At 42.7% G+C, this 16,969-nt stretch overlaps 1 pseudogene; it reads right to left on the bottom strand.

Moving 5' to 3' along the window:
• Nucleotides 1-6,415: 6,415 nt before the first annotated feature.
• LOC121442070 lies at nucleotides 6,416-15,219 on the bottom strand (annotated as a pseudogene).
• Between the last annotated feature and the right edge of the window lie 1,750 nt (nucleotides 15,220-16,969).

Consider the following 16,969-nt stretch of genomic DNA (forward strand, 5'->3'; position numbering starts at 1 on the left):
GTGAGGAGAAAGAAGAGTAAGAAGAGGATGGAAAGGGAATAGGGAGATGACTCAGCAGTTACAAGGACATTTTTTTTCAAAGGACCCAAGTATAGCTACCAGCACTCACTTCAGACTGCTCACAACCCCCTATAGTCCCAGTTCTAGGGAATCCAATGACCTAATCTGGACTCAGCAGGCACCTGCACACAATATGGTATATATTACCACACAGAAACACATATATACATAATTCTTTTACATATTTTTTATTTTAATCTTTGAAAAGAAAGCAAGAAAATTGTGAGGTAACATACCTACTCCCTGTCCTGTATCCCTCAGGGTGTTTGAGAAGCTACTTAAGAGAGTATGGCTGGAGGTCGCATCACTCAGAGGAAGAGGTGAGAGGGCCACCTGCCCTTGTTCTGATACCCTTGGTTCAGATCCCACATGCCCTGCTCACATCCCTTCCCATCCCACTTCCTGCCCCCACACCTACCTTGGGCAGATACCAGCTGCTCAGGTACAGACCAGGCCAGTCAGAAGAACATATATGAAGCTCTCCTACCCTCGGAACCCCCACATGCAGCCTCAGATGAAATACAAAAGACCCAAGCTACTGACACACTGCTGCTCAGGTGCAGGCCACACCATTCAGAAGAGTACCAACCCCTACTGGACCAAAGGCCATACTAACTGTAAGGAGTCCAGTCCCCAATCTGACAAAAACTCCCTGCTTGAACAGAGTTCACATCAGCTACCAGAAGTACAGACCACAAAGACCAGAATACCAAAGAAGAAACAGAAACGAAGGGGGGAAACACTCTTCCTACAAAGAAGATCTCAGAAATCAGCACTGTGGTAGTTTTAATGTAATTGGCCCCCATCAGCTTATAGGAAGTGGCACTATTAGAAAGCATGACTTTGTTGGAGTAAACATGGCATTGTTGGAAGAACTGTGATCACTGTGGAGGTGGGCTTTGAGGTCTTGTATATGCTCAACCCATGCCCAATGATTCAGACCACTTCCTATTGCCTGCAGGTCAAGATGTAGAACACTCAACTCCTTCTCCAGCACCACATCTGCCTGCATATCACCTTGCCACGCCATGATTAAACCTCTGAAAATGCAAGCCATCCCATTAATCTTTTTCCTTTATAAGAGTTTCCATGGTCATGGGGTCTCTTCACAACAATGGAAACCCTAAAACAGAAGTTGGTACCAGGGACTGAGGTATTGTTGTGATAGGCCAGACCATGTTTTGGTTTGGAGCAATATGGACTTTGGAAGTTTGAGTTAGTGGAATGTTTTAAGCATTGATTAACGGACCATATTGGTAGTAACATGGAGACAGTGGTGCTAAGAGTTATTTGGACTGTTAGGGCCTGACTCAAGAGTTTTTAGAAGAAAAGAATATTAATAAGTGGTCTAGAGATTGTCCTTGGGATATTTTGGTGAAGAATGTGGCTGGTTTTTGCCCTTGTTCAAAGAGTCTGAGACAAAAGTGAAGAGATTTGGATTATATCTGATGGCAGAGGAAATCTCAAAACAGCCTAGTATTGAATCTGTTGTGTAGCTATTACTGGTTTCTCTTATACAAATTTATAATAAAAAGACTGAACAAGGAAAAACATAAAATATACAATTTGAGGAGAATGGAGCACCAGGAAGTGAGATGGAGCTAAGCCCTGTGTTCAAAAAGATTAATGGATTAAGAAATGTAATAAAGAATATGATAACATCAGAGAAAGATTCCACTCAGCTAAGTTTTAAAACTTAGAGCCAGAAATAATGGTGCATGCCTTTAATATCAGCACTCCAGAAACAGAGGCCATCTTACCAAAGCAATCTACAGAATCAACCATCTCCATCAAATTCCAACATAATACTCAGTTTCATATGAAAAAAAAATACAAGATAGCTAAAACAATCCTGTACAATAAAAGAACTTCCAGAGATATCACCATCCCTGATTTCAAACTACTCCAGAGCCATAGTAATAAAAACCACATAATATTGGCATAAGAACAGACATGTTGATAAAAACAGACATAGAATTGTACCAAAGATCCAGATATAAATCTACACACCTATGTACATCTGAATTTTTATAAAGAATCCAGAACTATAAAAAGAAAGCATCTTCAACAAATGATGCAGGTCTAATTGGATGTCAGCATGTAGAAGAATGCAGATAGATCCATATCTATCACCCTGCACAAAACTCAAATCCAAGTGGATCAAAGACCTCAACATAAAACCAGATACACAGAACTTAAGAGAAGAGAAAGTGAAGAATACCCTTTAACACATTGGCAAAAGAAACAACTTCCTGAACAGAAAACCAACAGTGCAGCCACTAAGGGACTCAGAAAACTGAAAAGCTTCTGTGAGGCAAAAGGTGATGTTCAATAGGACAAAACATCAGCCTACAGAATGGGGAAAGATTTTCACCAGCTCCACATCTGACAGAGGACTAATATCCAAAATATATAAAGAACTCAAGAAACACTTGAGAACTCAAGAAACTAGACATCAACAAACTAAATGATCCCATTTAAAAATGGGATACCAATCTAAACAGAGAATTCTAAACAGAAGAATCTCAAATGACTGAGAAACACTTTAAGAAATGTTAAGCATCCTTATCTATCAGAGAAATGGAAATCAAGATGACTCAGGTCCATTTAATACCTATCAGAATGGCTAAGATCAAAAGCACAAGGGACAGCTATGTTTGCAAGGTTGTGAAGCAAGAGGAACATTCCTCCATTGCTGGTGGGAGTGAAAATTTGTACAGCCACTTTGGAAATCAATTATGGTGACTCCTACAGTCTATTGGGGATCCACCTACCTCAAGACAAACATGGTATGAACTCACTTATAGGTGGATATTAGCTGTAAAGTAAAGGATAATCATACTACACTCCATAGCCCAAGAGAGGCTAAGTAACAAGTAGAGCTCAAATGGACACATGGATCTCTTTGGAAAGGGGAAATAGAACAGATTTTGTGTATCCAGATGTGGGGGCCCATACCTTTAATCCCAGCACTCAGGAGGCAAAGGCAGGTGGGTTTCTGTGAGTTTGAGACCAGCCTAGTCTATAAAGAGAATAAAGAGAATTCCATTGGGGACCTACAAGAGGACCAATGTCAAAGAGTTACCTTGTCTGTCCGTTGTTAATCTATATTCATTGGTCCAATGTTGGCCTTTGCCACGCTTTCTGCATACTCCAGAAGGGATGAGCATTCTGTTTGGGTTATACTTAGAAGAAACATTGTTTCTATGAATACCCTGCCTACGATCTTTTTTAGGTGACCTTGTTTACCACAATTAAAACACTTGGCATTTTGATTTTTTCTTTAAGCCTCTTGAAATAAACTCTTCTATCCAAGCAGCATCATCATGGCTATGAGATTCAAAATTGACTGTATCTCAGATCCAATCCTATATGGATGCTAATCTTGCCTTTAAAGGCTAATTACCCTTTTGCATTGTGAATTAGCATTTATTTGTGTAGCTTCTGAATTTGGTGTCATTCTATTTACAGCTAAAGTCGGTCTTTGTAAAAAAAAAAAATCAGTGAGGCCAGGCAGTGGTGGCACACGCCTGTAATCCCAGCACTTGGGAGGCAGAGGCAGGCGGATCTCTGTGAGTTCAAGGCCAGCCTGGTCTACAAAGGGAGTTCCAGGACAGGCTCCAAAGCTACAGAGAAACCCTGTCTCAAAAAAAACCAAAAAAAAAAAATCAGTGAAAGTTTCTTTTGGGCCCTGTATAACTTTCATAAATGACTCAATTCTCTTAATTCTCTTTCTGCCTTCTTCTATTCTGTCCCAAGCATTCAAAGTTGCTGCATAACGTAGAGCCAAGGTATGATCATCATACATAGACTGTCTTTGTACATCAGCATAATTGCCCTTTCCAAGAAGTAGATCTTGGGAGATTCCGATACCTCTAGCCCTACTTCATTGTTCAATTGTCCTAGTCTCCTCTTTCAACCAGGCTTTCCACTGCAATTGAAGACCTGGCTCCAATACTGCTGTACCCAAGTTTCTCCAGTCTTGAGGTATAATTCTGCTAATTGTTGACCATGAGTTTAACATCTGCCTCACAAAAAAAGTGAATGCATACCATATGAAACTATCACTTCCTTAAATCTAACATTTCTACAAGACTCCAGTCAGCTCTTGAATAGCCTTAGGGATGGATACCTGTCATTTGGCAGTTTCTGTAAGGTGACTGGATAAATGGTTGTTTGAAAACTTGGGTTGTTCCTCGCTAACCTTACAATGTAATGCTGAGATTGGTTCTCCTTTAAATTTCTCTATCTGGATGTGAATATCTTTATGACCTGTTTTCATAAGTTTTTCTGACACTTGTATCTTGGTGCTCATACAAACCAACATTTTAGGAATAAAATAAGAATAATTGAAATGATAATTAACATTATATCAATCCCAGTTGATTATCCCTTCATTTAATTGTTCCATTTTTAAATCATCCATTTTGTAACCATACAGAGAACTAATTCCCTCCATTGTAATAGTGTCTCCCATGGTTTTTTTTTAAATATTTATTTATTTATTATGTATACAATATTCTGTCTGTGTGTATGTCTGCAGGCCAGAAGAGGGCACCAGACCTCATTACAGATGGTTGTGAGCCACCATGTGGTTGCTGGGAATTGAACTCAGGACCTTTGGAAGAGCAGGCAATGCTCTTAACCACTGAGCCACCTCTCCAGCCCCCTCCCATGTTTTTTAACATGAGAAAAAACTCTCTCTTTTTTTAACTAATTTCCCCCCTCTAAGAATTCCCAATTGTCTCACAAAATCTGCTGACAATGATGGTGAAGATGATGACGAAGTGTGAGGCTGACTGCTTTCAGAATTCTCTTACCAAAAAGGCACAACCTGCCTTATCCCTTCCTGTCTCTGTCCCATATTGTCACTTCCTGTCTCCTCTCTGTACAGACCTTGAGACCTCTACGGTTAAGTAGTGGCTAGCTCTGACCTCTGATCTCCAGGAAAGCTTTATTTGTCAGAACACAAACAAAATATCATACAACACAACAGGGCATGGTCTTCACAGCAATTGAAACTCTAAGACAGTAGCCCTAGTAAAGACACCTAGTGATGGGTAATAAAGTAATAAAGATCCTGAACTTGTTATCTTCCGTAACCAGGCAAATCATCCAGTAGAAGGATTAGGGCACCAACCTAGCTACAAAACCTTTGACCTACAATTTTTCCTGCCTATAAGATGTGCTGGGATAAAAGTGGTATAGAACTTTTGGGAATGGCCAACCAATGACTGGATTAACTTGAAACCCAGACCACAAGAGAGAACCTATGCCTAACAGTGCCTACAGGGTCAAGAACCAGAGGCTGGATAACCTGGGATAGAACCAAATATGACTGGGTAAAAGAATCAATGGAATGATTCCTAATGATATTCTGCTATACTTGTAGACTGGAGCCTAAAATAATAATCATCCAGCAACTGATGGAAGCAGATGCAGGGACCCACAGCTAAACATTAGGTGGAGCTTGAGGAATCCTGTGCTAGATGGGAAGCATGGATTGCAGAAGCCAGAAGGTTCAAGAATACCACAAGAGCACAACCCAGAGGATCAACTAACCAGGACTCATAGGGGCTCACAGAGACTGAACTAACAACTGGGGATTCTGCATGGGTCTGACCCAGGTACTCTGCATGTATGTTAAAGTTATGCAGCTTGGTCTTCTTGTGGGACTACTAACCGGGGAGTGGAGGTTGTCTCTGACTCTTTTGCCTGCTCCTGGGACACTTTTCCTCCTACTGGGTTGCCTCATCCAGCTTCTTCCCAGAGTTCTTTTAGTCCAGAAGTCTCTGCTATACCTCCTGCCTAACTATTGGTCACTTATCTTTTTAATTAAACCAGTCACAGTAACATATTTTCACACAGTATAAAGGAATATTCCACAACATTTTGCTCCTACTGGGTTGCCTCGTTCACTCTGAGGGGATGTGCCCAGTCTTATTGTAACTTGTTATGCTATGTTTGGTCAATAACCATGGGAAGCCCGCCACTTTCTGAAGGGAAATGAAGGAAGAGTGGATCTTGGGGACAGGGGGTTAAGTGAGGGACTGGGAGAAGAGAAGGCGAAAGGCTGCTGTCAGGATATAATATATGAGAGAAGCATAAATTTTTTAAAGAGCATTGCAGTATCATAGTCCTGATATCTGAAGAACAACCAAGCATGGCAGCAGAAATTCTTTTGAAATCTCCCACCCCTACACAAAAAGGATTCATGAAGACACCAAGCCTGTGATGAACATGGTTTATTCTCCTTTTCTGTGCCATTAGCATTCTAGTAACTAGATAGGTTTTCCACCATGCATGCGAGTCCGCAGATTGGAGAAGATGTCTGGGTTCCCACACTACAAAGTTCTCAACGATAGAACAGAAGCACAGCTGCTTCAGTTATCGCACGGCTACTGCTGCCCCCCGTGTGAGTTCCGTATCCATTCCAATCAAATGCAGAGAAGTCTCCACACTGCCGAGGGTTACCTTCCGGGAAGAATCCTCCTCCACCAATGCAGTGCTGAAAAAAACAGGAGGAGACGAAATAGAAAGGAGAGGTCAGCTGGTGAAATGGTCTGGATATGAAATGTCCTCCTCAAAGATAATATGCACTGAAGACCTGGTCCCCAGTGTAAGTAACATTCAGAGACAGGAGTTTATGGAATGCTTGAATAGGAGGTTCCTGCCTTCATCAGTTTAGTTTTTGAAGGTGACTTGCCCTGGTTTCTCGGTTTTCTGGTCGCCATTCAGTAAGCCACACTGCTCTGATGTGCCTTTCCAGTAGAATGTTTCTGCCTCACCATGGATCTAACATCAATGGAGATAAGTGACCACAGGCTAAAATTTCTGAAAGCACAAAACTAAATAAGACTTTCCCCTTTAACCTGTTTCTCTTGGGTGTCAATCACAGAGGCAAATGGCTGACTATACAGCTGATGAGTCCAGAGACACCCTAATACCCAAATTAGTGGACTCGTTGTCCCTCTTAGACTCTCTGTGGACAGTATCACTTTGTTTGATCCATAAAACCTCCTTCCATTGGCTTTAGCAGCAACACTGTCTCTTCCTTCCTTTTCATCAGCTTCTCTGCACCTTTGTACTTAGGTTCCCTGGCTAGATTTTTTCCTTTATGAATTCCTTAAGTGCTCCTTCCCAGAGAGGACACAATTTCCAGTCCCCTGTAGCTTGTGTCACCCCTCTGTCTTCAGCTAGCCAACTGACAGTTCAAACTGTCTATCTCCAGTCCAGATGTTTCTTGAGCTAAAGATCTTAAATCCATCTGTCACTCAAATCACTCCAGGCATTTCAAGTTTCACATGAGAAAGCAGAGTTAATTACCGCCATGAGCCACTTAACAATAGGGATTTATTGTGATAAATTCCTTGGTTGTTCTGCCATGGTGTGGACATCACAGGGTGTCCTCAGACAATCTGGAGTCACTATGACGCTTCTAGGCAGTACTACCACATGAAAATCCTGTCATGTAAACAATCCATCACTGACCAAAACATGAAGCAGCATGAGTGCAAATCCCTCCTTAACTCCAAACCTGGTCTTCATTCAGACACTGGGACTTAATAAACGCAGTTCATTGGCTTTGAACTTGCTACTTCCATGTCTTAACTTCCCAAGTAGCGGAATATGTTTTGCCACACCATCTTAAAAACCAGAGAAGTAAAGGGATTGGATGGGCACAAAATAACAAAATAACAGTTACATAGGAACAAGAACTAGTATGCTATTGTGGAGAAAGATAGCATGCTGCAGAGTTGAAAACCTAGAGGAAAGCAACTGGAGTATTTCCATCATAAGGAAACGCATGTTTGAGGAGACAGACAGGCTTAACCTGATTTAAACATTGCATGATTTAGTCGTGCATTGAACCATCACAATACATCCTATTAATATATAAGTTTATGTTATCGGTGGGCTGGAGAGATGGCTCAGCAGTTAAGAGCATTGCCTGCTCTTCCAAAGGTCCTGAGTTCAATTCCCAGCAACCACATGGTGGCTCACAACCATCTGTAATGAGGTCTGGTGCCCTCTTCTGGCCTTCAGGCATATATGCAGACAGAATATTGTATACATAATAAATATTTTTTTAAAAAGTTTATGTTATCAGTTAAGTAAACTTAATTTTAATAATATTTTAAAATGGCACTCACTCACCCAAGTGAAAGCCATAAGGTTATCCTAGACATCTCTTCACATTCTCTGTATTCATCTAGTCTTAAATTTTAAATCATCGGTGTTCATTGGCCCCATACATGGGTACTGCCCTACTTCGCGCTTTCTTTTGGACCATGGAAAACACCTTTCTTTGTGCCTAGTCTTCCCCCACTCAGACCTGACACTGTGCTCTCAGTGTCACCTGAACACACCAAGATGACAAAGTTAGTCTTCCCCTTCAAAACGTGCTGATGGCTCCCATCGTTTGCATACGGTACAAACTCACTAGAATAATGTAAAAGTTTGGTCCTGATCCAGTTCCTGTTAACACTTCCTAAATCAGCTCTTGCCTCTACCCTACATTCATCTGTACACAAAACTAAAACACAGCTTTCTTTCCCTCATAGCACATGCTAACTGATACACTGGTAAACTTGACTACATTATTCATTCACCCTAAATTGGTCTGCACCATAAGCTTCTATCCATCTCCCAAGACTCAACTCAAAAACTACCTTTCCCATAAACTAGGTGTGGTGTCACTTGCCTGTGATCCTAGCACTGTAAAGCTAAAGGCAAGGCAAGAGGATCAGAAGTTCAAGGTCATCCTCCCTAAGTAGTGAGTTTAGAACCAAATGAAGATAAATGAGACCTGTCTCAAAAGCAAAAATCTGTACTCTGCCTTTCCAGTGCTTATTGCAGCCCCTAGTTAATTTTTATTTGTTTTGTTTTGTGTTTTGCTTTCTTTTGTTTTATGACACTAGGAACCAAATCCTAGGGCCTTCTGCATGTTAGGCAAGTGTTTTACCACTAAGCCATACCAAAGCTCCTTAGTTTATATTTCAATTATACTTCAAACACATCAAATAACAATTACACATTTGTGTGAATGTCTAATCTATTAAGTGCTAGCAAAGTACATGGCATATCATATCTCCTGTACCATTACAATATAGGTACCCAAAGCGAGCTATGCTAAACAATAAGCAGATAACACACTGGCACCTGTTAACTCTACATTTCATATTCTTCAGACGTGACTGAAAGGTGACTCGGAAGCAGGTTTTCACAAAGAAACCTTCCCTTTCATTATCTCCATATTCATCTCTCTCCATCTCAATCAGGGGGGTTCCTTGTCAGCAAAGCTTCCTCATCCTGTCAGGAGAATGGACGCTCTGATGACCAAGGAATGAAAACGGAAAAAGGGTCACCTGTCAGGAGCTAAGGACCCTTTTCTGAGACTGTTACTTTGAGGAGGTCTGGGTTCCAAGAGAATCTGTTATTCTTGGCAATTCCCACCTCATGCTGCCTTTTGCCACAAACTAGAAAAAGAGACAAACAGAAATGTCTAATGATCCCAGGCTTAAAGAACATCAGGTAGCTGCAGTAAAATTGGGTGTACCTGACCTCACAGTCAGTCTACATGCTAACCTTTAACCAGAGAAAGTGCCTGTGATAGAGAAGAGAAGAACCTGGGTGAGGTCTACCAGATGTCCAAAACTCTTCTACGTAATCTTTTTATACAATAAGCAACTGTACAAATCCTGAAAAGAATGCATTTCACTCTCAAAGCTAAACCCTCAGTAGAGAATGACAATACCTGGTGACTCTATAACAGTCTCAGCCCCCAAAGGTTTTCACAGGACTTCCTGAATTTAAGTGTCACCCTGAATTCAAGTAACTGAGTGTTTTATCCTAAAAGCTAAGCAAACGGCAACAGTGCATTAGAAGTTGTAACATTGACTCTAGTTTTCAATGAGAGAAGATATTTGTATGTAGACAGAAGTTCTTATCCCTGAGAACAAGCCAAGTACAAGGAAAGGTCACACTCCCACACACATGCTCATACTACCATGACAGTCTCCCATGCTCAACACACACTGAAGACCTCAGTCTTATTCACAGGCCAACTTGGTCCCTAGAAAGACTCAGTTCAGAACACTTGCTGCTTTTGTAGAAGGACCCAAGTTCAGTTCCCAAGTTCCCATGTCAGGTGTGTCACAACCATCTGTAACTCCATTTCCGGAAATCTATAACACCCTCTTCTGGCTTCCCAGAGTATCTGTACTCACAGACACAACCTACGCACAAGGATAGGGGTATATACATAATTTAAATTTTTTTAAATATATTTTAAAGGACTCACAATTTCAGTATTGCATCCAGTGACCCTCATGCCAGCACACAAGGCATTGGCTGCTCTCTCATTATTGAACACTCTGAACTGAACAAATCCTGCAATGAATTCCCCTGAAAAAGAAAAAGTGGAAAAAGAGCATTCAAAGAAGATTCTAGAAAAGAAATTGTCTTGAGGTCAATGCAGAGATTGTCAGTGTCAGGTGCAGATTCTAGTTCAACACATCAGAAACACTGGGTGTAGTCTGTCACTACCATAACCAATGGCTAAAACATCCTAGCCACAAATGTCGCTAACAGGAGTCTTTCCCAAATCCCAGAGTTCAAGAGTCTGCTGAAGGCTTTTGTGAAGAAATTTAGTAACCCAGGAAATATCACACCGACAACCTCCAATGGATTATCACAGCAGTTAGCAAGTATGTTGGCTCTGGTCCTACCACACTTTTCTTCTTCCCTTTAATTTTTAAACTTTTATATGCCAAGAACAAATAACAGGAGCTTGAAATTACACAGCACAGGTTCAACCGCTTGGAAGGGTATGTGCCAGCCAGCCTTGAATTCATATTAAATAACACAATAGTCACCCCTCACAGCAGACATAAAACTCCATTTTCTTTGTTCTTCTACCCCACCTTTTCCTGTTGTTCTGGTCCTCGCACATGGACCTGGTTTATTCCTAAGAAACTTCTGGCTGATAATGGGATTGCTAAGAGTAGATTCTAGAACCGTGTATCCCCAGTACAAATGCTAACTCTCCTGCTCATGCCCTGTGCTTTCAGGAAGTTCCAGGACCTTCAGTGCTTCTTTTAATTTGTTAAATGAGTTAGTGATAGTTGAGAGACCAAGGGCAATCAACTGAATGAAGTGAAACACAGATATTCACAGGAGAGAAGCAGGCTGTGGTGGATAGTAAATGGCTGCTGCTTATCATAACTGAGTTTATCACGTGTCCTGCAGAGGGTTCAGAGGTGCATTAGAGACTCACTCTGGCCACTGGGGGAGTAATAAGAGGCTGTCTTCTGAGCATCACCAAAGTCATAGAGCACAGGTAATGCTGGGCCATTGTCAGTCCAACACTTCCCTATTCCATATTTCACCGGGTACATCTACAAGAAAAAAAAGTCACTGGGTAAGGATGGCAGCATAAGTACTCACAGAAACACTGCCCTGCGTGGAGAAGTAAAGCATGTCTCCAGTAAATAAGATGTTTTCCAAACTAGTCAGTTAAAAAAGAATCCTTTCCTTTGTCTGTCTCTCTGACATTCTAGACCTCTCTTTCTCCTCTCCTCTCCCCTCCCCTCCCCTCCCCTCCCCTCCCCTCCCCTCCTCTCCTCTCCTCTCATCTATTCTCTATTCCACATACCCCTATCCCTTGTCTCACTTGGCTCATTACACTTAAAACTAGGGAAACACTGAATACAACCCCCCCCAAAAAATCTCAAACACCTGCCTGTCTCTTCACACCCATGAAAAACAGCCTCACCCAGTAGTCTCCAGTACCTGGTACAGGCCAAACAAATTATGGCCCATGTATGGCAGGAAGCCAGTGAAGGTGCGGTACCGCAACAGGGAGCTGTTCCTCCAATTTTCCAGGGGGCTATTGTTGGGCACATGCCAGATGCCCAGGTTCTCAGCCTGGATGTCGAAGTAGCCAGGGTTCTGGAAAGCAACCAACACTGAGCCTGACCAGACAGAAGATTTCACTAAGCAGAAGACCCTCATGCACAGTGTCCAGCACAGCTGTATCTCTGGGCTCCAGGTGGACAGAGGGTCAAACATGTTCAGATGTCCTAATTTCCAAGGACAATGGTCCCACCACCACCACCTACTTACCGAGAATCCTACTTGGAAGGATGCTGAGATTCAAGGTAAGCACTTTTCACTTCTTCAGCCCTGTGTTGAAGAACAACCTTCCCACCCTCTCCATGGCATCCTTGAGCTACACTCACATCCTCATGCTTTCCCAAGTGACTACAGAGTGTACCTACCTTGTAGTCATCACTTGTGGCCCCCTCTGCGGTCCCAAAGGTGTTGTAGTTGGCCCAGTTGCCATCCCCCTCTGGGTAGTCTGCTCTGTTGCCTTGCTGACTGGACCAGCGATCGCCCACCGTGCACTTCCCACCCATGTTGTTCTCGTGCACACTGGCCACCAGGGTCCATCCACCACCAGCAGTGGTCATGTCACAGAAGGTCTGGTAGATGACACCATTTTTTGTGCGGAGGAAATAGAGGCCATCTGTAGAGAGAACCAGTCCACAGTCCTGTGTGCCGGCTCATTGTCCAGCTCTGCTCTGGAAACAGAATGGCTCTAGGAACGGCAAACAAAGCTAAGCCTCATACCCTGAGTGTCCCACCACAGGTGTCCCTGGGATTGTGCCTGAGTTCAGAATGCCATGCTTCTGTGACTGAGGCAGAACACGGAATTACCCAAACTGACAGGGATGTTTCTCCTAAAGTTAACCATAGTATTATCAAAGGACTTAGCAACTCCACTTGGTAGATAACCAAAGAACTGGGAACAAAGACTCAGATATGGACATTCATATTGTGACAGCTCTGGTCACAAGACCTGGAAGGCAGAAACAAGCCAAGTGTTTCTCTGCAGAAAAAGGAATAAGCAATATACTGTGTTGTCTAGTATGCAGAATATATATTGTGTACATTCCTATATATCCAATAGATCAAAAAGAGTGAAGTGGGCTGGAGAAATGGCTCCAAGGTTAAGAGCAAGTACTGCTCTAGCAGAGGACTTGAGTTAGGTTCCCAACACTCAAACTTGGCAATGTACAAGTGATTATTACTCCAGCTCCAGAGGACTCAGTGGTCCCTTCTGGAATCTGCATACATATACACATTCCCACACAAAGGCACGTACATCTACATCATCATCATAATAATGCTAAATATTTTTAAAATAAATTAACTCTTCTACAACACATGTGAGCCATGAAGCATGCTGATGAAATAAGACAGATTACTCAGATGAGGTAACAAGAATTGTCAGATTCATAGAAGTAAGAAACAAAACAGCAGCTCACAGGAAATACAGGAATTTGTTACTTGGTGACTACAGACTTTCTTTTCAGTGAATGAAAACTTTCTGGAGATGGATAGTAGTAATTCATTCCATTATGAAAGTTATTCTTGACTCTGAAAATCCTCAAAATTGGTTAAGTGGATATTTTTATCCATGATGTACATTTTATCACATTTTCTGTATCAAAAAAGAAAGACTGTTCCATGGGACAAAAGCCTGATTTCCTAGCTGGGTTATGTGTCTGTATTTCTGAGACAGGGTCTCCCCAGGTTGACTTGGAGATTTCAGTCCTCTGCCATAGGCTCCCAAGTGTTAGGATCACAGTGTGCTCTTTAAATGTTCATCACTCACCTCGTGCCCTAGTGACCTCCCGCTTGATTTCCTTGCAGCTTCTGAACAGAGAGGAAGACACAGGATTGGCCTGGCTGTTGGTGTCGTTCTCTTTAACAAGAGAAGATGCAGAGTTTCACACTCATGGGTCACCCAGCCCCCCCTGTCATTCATCCTAAACTCATTCTATGACTTCTCAAAGCCTCCCTCTGAGAATCAACAACATTTCTAACTAGGAAGAAAGACAAGAGATCTGAAGGTGTTGGAGAACTTTGTGTCCAAAGTCCTGAAAAAGAAGAATAAAGTGAAGCCCAGCTTTGCAGGTAGAGGAAATGCAGGGAGCCTAATGTGCCTGGAGCACGGGAAGTGAGGTCGACAGTGCAGAGGGTTGACCAAGAGACCATGGAATAAAAACCCTGGCATATTGGCCTCAACTCTGCAAAGTCCTCTGAGAACCTAGAAGAGTGAAAACAAATGAAAATATTAGGATCAGAGCTGCTCAGGTGAAAGTAGCTCCATGTTCACAAGTCAAGTATTTTTGGACTGTATTCACTGTGTCTGAGCCTCAGTTCCCTACTGCCTCATATCAGTCTGACAAAGGCTATCATGTAGAGATCATGTAAGACGGCATGTAGAGACTTGCCCTTTTCCTTAAAGATACTGAAAAAGCAGTGAGAGGAATTACACACTTAAAATACCATTGAGTTCTTACAGAGAGCAGAACTGAAGAAAACATTCTCTGGTTACGAACCAGACCAGAATATGTCCTTGGCATTGAAACTCTAAAGCAAAGATCCTAAGTACAGGGAGTGAGTAGGATGGGACTCAGCTCTTGCAGAAGTCCCCCTGGAGCTACACACAAGCACAGGATCTGGACCAGGACCTGTCTCAACAGTCTCACTGCTGAGACAATTCCTTCAGGAGGCAATCAGCACCCAGCCTACATCTCACAGGCATCATCTCTATGGGGGGGAGGGGTGGACTAGGTTGTATTTACATGTCCAGGAATCCACCATTGAAGGAAAAGAGGCCTTTACTTTGGTAGAGAGTGGGGGTGGGGATAATTGGGAAAGGTTGGAAGAAAAAAAGAAATGGGAAAAATACAATTATATTTCATTTCAAAAAGTTATTTAAAAAAAAAAAAAGACATGAACAATGGAGCTGTGGTCACACACATCTTTAATCCCAGCATTTAGGAGGCAGAAGCAGGTAGATCTCTCAGTTTGAGGCCAGCTTGGTCTACAGAGCAAGTTCCGGGACAGCCAGGGCTACACAGAGAGACCCTGTTTCGAAAAACAACAACAACAAAAGAAGCACAATCTCTGGCCCTCAGAGACCTAGGTCCTGGCAGCAACCTAGTCTAGCGCTGATTACCTTTAAAGGTAAAGGAGACCTACAGAAGCGCTGTTCCTGTAGCAAGACTCACCGGCAGTGCACCCTCTGGTGGCCACGATGACAAACAGCAGGAAGCCGAGTTGGGTCATGGTCATCTAGAGAAGGGCAAGATGATGCTGGTCACTCTCTATCCAGGCCATCTTTTTCCCCTTACCTCAGTCTCAGCTCCTATCAAGTCCTTCAGTTACTCAAAGGCCCCTTCCCTTTGTTTAGCTCAACACGTTTGGCCCTAACAGCGATCTGAGCCAAAATCCTTTCCCCCGCTGCTCCAAAAACAGCAACCACCTTCCCTCTTTACCTGGTGGGAACTAAGAGTTGCCAAGTCAAGACACAGAGCTTTCTCTTCTCAGGCTTCTGCACATGTGAGGTTCTGGTCCTTTTATGGGGAAAGCCCAGTGGAGCCTAAGCTCACCTCTGGCAGGCTGCCCAGTGTAGACATAGCATCTGCTTATTGTAGGGTAATTCTGAGATTAGCAGGCTCTCGAGGACAAATACTAAGTGCGGTTTGCTAGTATCATTCTCAGATTCAAAAAAGTGATGTCGGGTTTGTTTTTCAGTCTGCATGTTTCCTGTAAATTAATATTTTTCTTTAAAAAAATTCTAACATCTACCATAATCATCATTCATAGGAAAGGGAAATTTTTGCCAGCGGTGTCAGTGGTTGCGGCGGCGGTGGTGGTGATTTTTGAGACAAGGTCTCATTAGCCCAACCTGATTCAGACTCACATATGGCTAAAAATTACCTTGGACTCCAGATCCTCCTGCCTCTACCTGCCAAGTGCTGGAATTTTAGGTCTGTGCCATAAATGCTGGCTAGGAAAAAGGGGGGGGGGGGGTAAATAACAACCTTGTAAAAGAATAATTTCAGAATAAGTACAAATATTTTGCTTAAATAAGATTAATGACATACAAAATTAATTGGTCACACGGTAGTGGCTCACACCTTTAATCCCAGCATTCAGGAAGCAGAATTCAGTGGATCTCAGATCTCTGTGGAGCAGAAGGCCAGCCTGATCTACACAGTGAGTTTCAGGACAGACAGGGCTACCCAGAGAAACCCTGTCTTGAGCAGGGGGGAAATCCCATCATAGACAAACAGAAGTGGACAAGTTTATTTTTTTTATTTTTTTTTAATTTATTTATTTATTAAAGATTTCTGTCTCTTCCCCGCCACCGCCTCCCATTTCCCTCCCCCTTCCCCAATTAAGTCCCCCCCCCCTCAGCCCGAAAAGCAATCAGGGTTCCCTGTCCTGTGGGAAGTCCAAGGAACCCCCACCTCCATCCAGGTCTAGTAAGTTGAGCATCCAAACTGCCTAGGCTCCCACAAAGTCAGTGCGTGCAGTAGGATCAGAAACCCATTGCCATTGTTCTTGAGTTCTCAGTAGTCCTCATTGTCCGCTATGTTCAGAGAGTCCGGTTTTATCCCAGGCTTTTCCAGACCCAGGCCAGCTGGTCTTGGTGAGTTCCCAGTAGAACATCCCCATTGTCTCAGTGTGTGGGAGCACCCCTCGCGGTCCTGAGTTCCTTGCTCGTGCTCTCTCTCCTTCTGCTCCTGATTTGGACCTTGAGATTTCAGTCCTGTGCTCCAATGTGGGTCTCTGTCTCTGTCTCCTTTCATCGCTTGCTGAAGGTTAATATTCAGGAGGATGCCTATATGTTTTTCTTTGGGTTCTCCTTATTTAGCTTCTCTAGGATCACTAATTATAGGCTCAATGTCCTTGGTTTATGGCTAGAAACCAAACATGAGTAAGTACATCCCATGTTCATCTTTTTGGGTCTGGCTTACCTCACTCAGGATAGTGTTTTCTATTTCCATCCATTTGTATGCAAATTCAAGAAGTCCTTGTTTTTTAT

This window comes from Microtus oregoni, unplaced genomic scaffold, assembly GCF_018167655.1.
Source record: "Microtus oregoni isolate MIOR12 unplaced genomic scaffold, Mior012 000086F_ref0000336, whole genome shotgun sequence".
NCBI classification, from domain to species: domain Eukaryota; kingdom Metazoa; phylum Chordata; class Mammalia; order Rodentia; family Cricetidae; genus Microtus; species Microtus oregoni.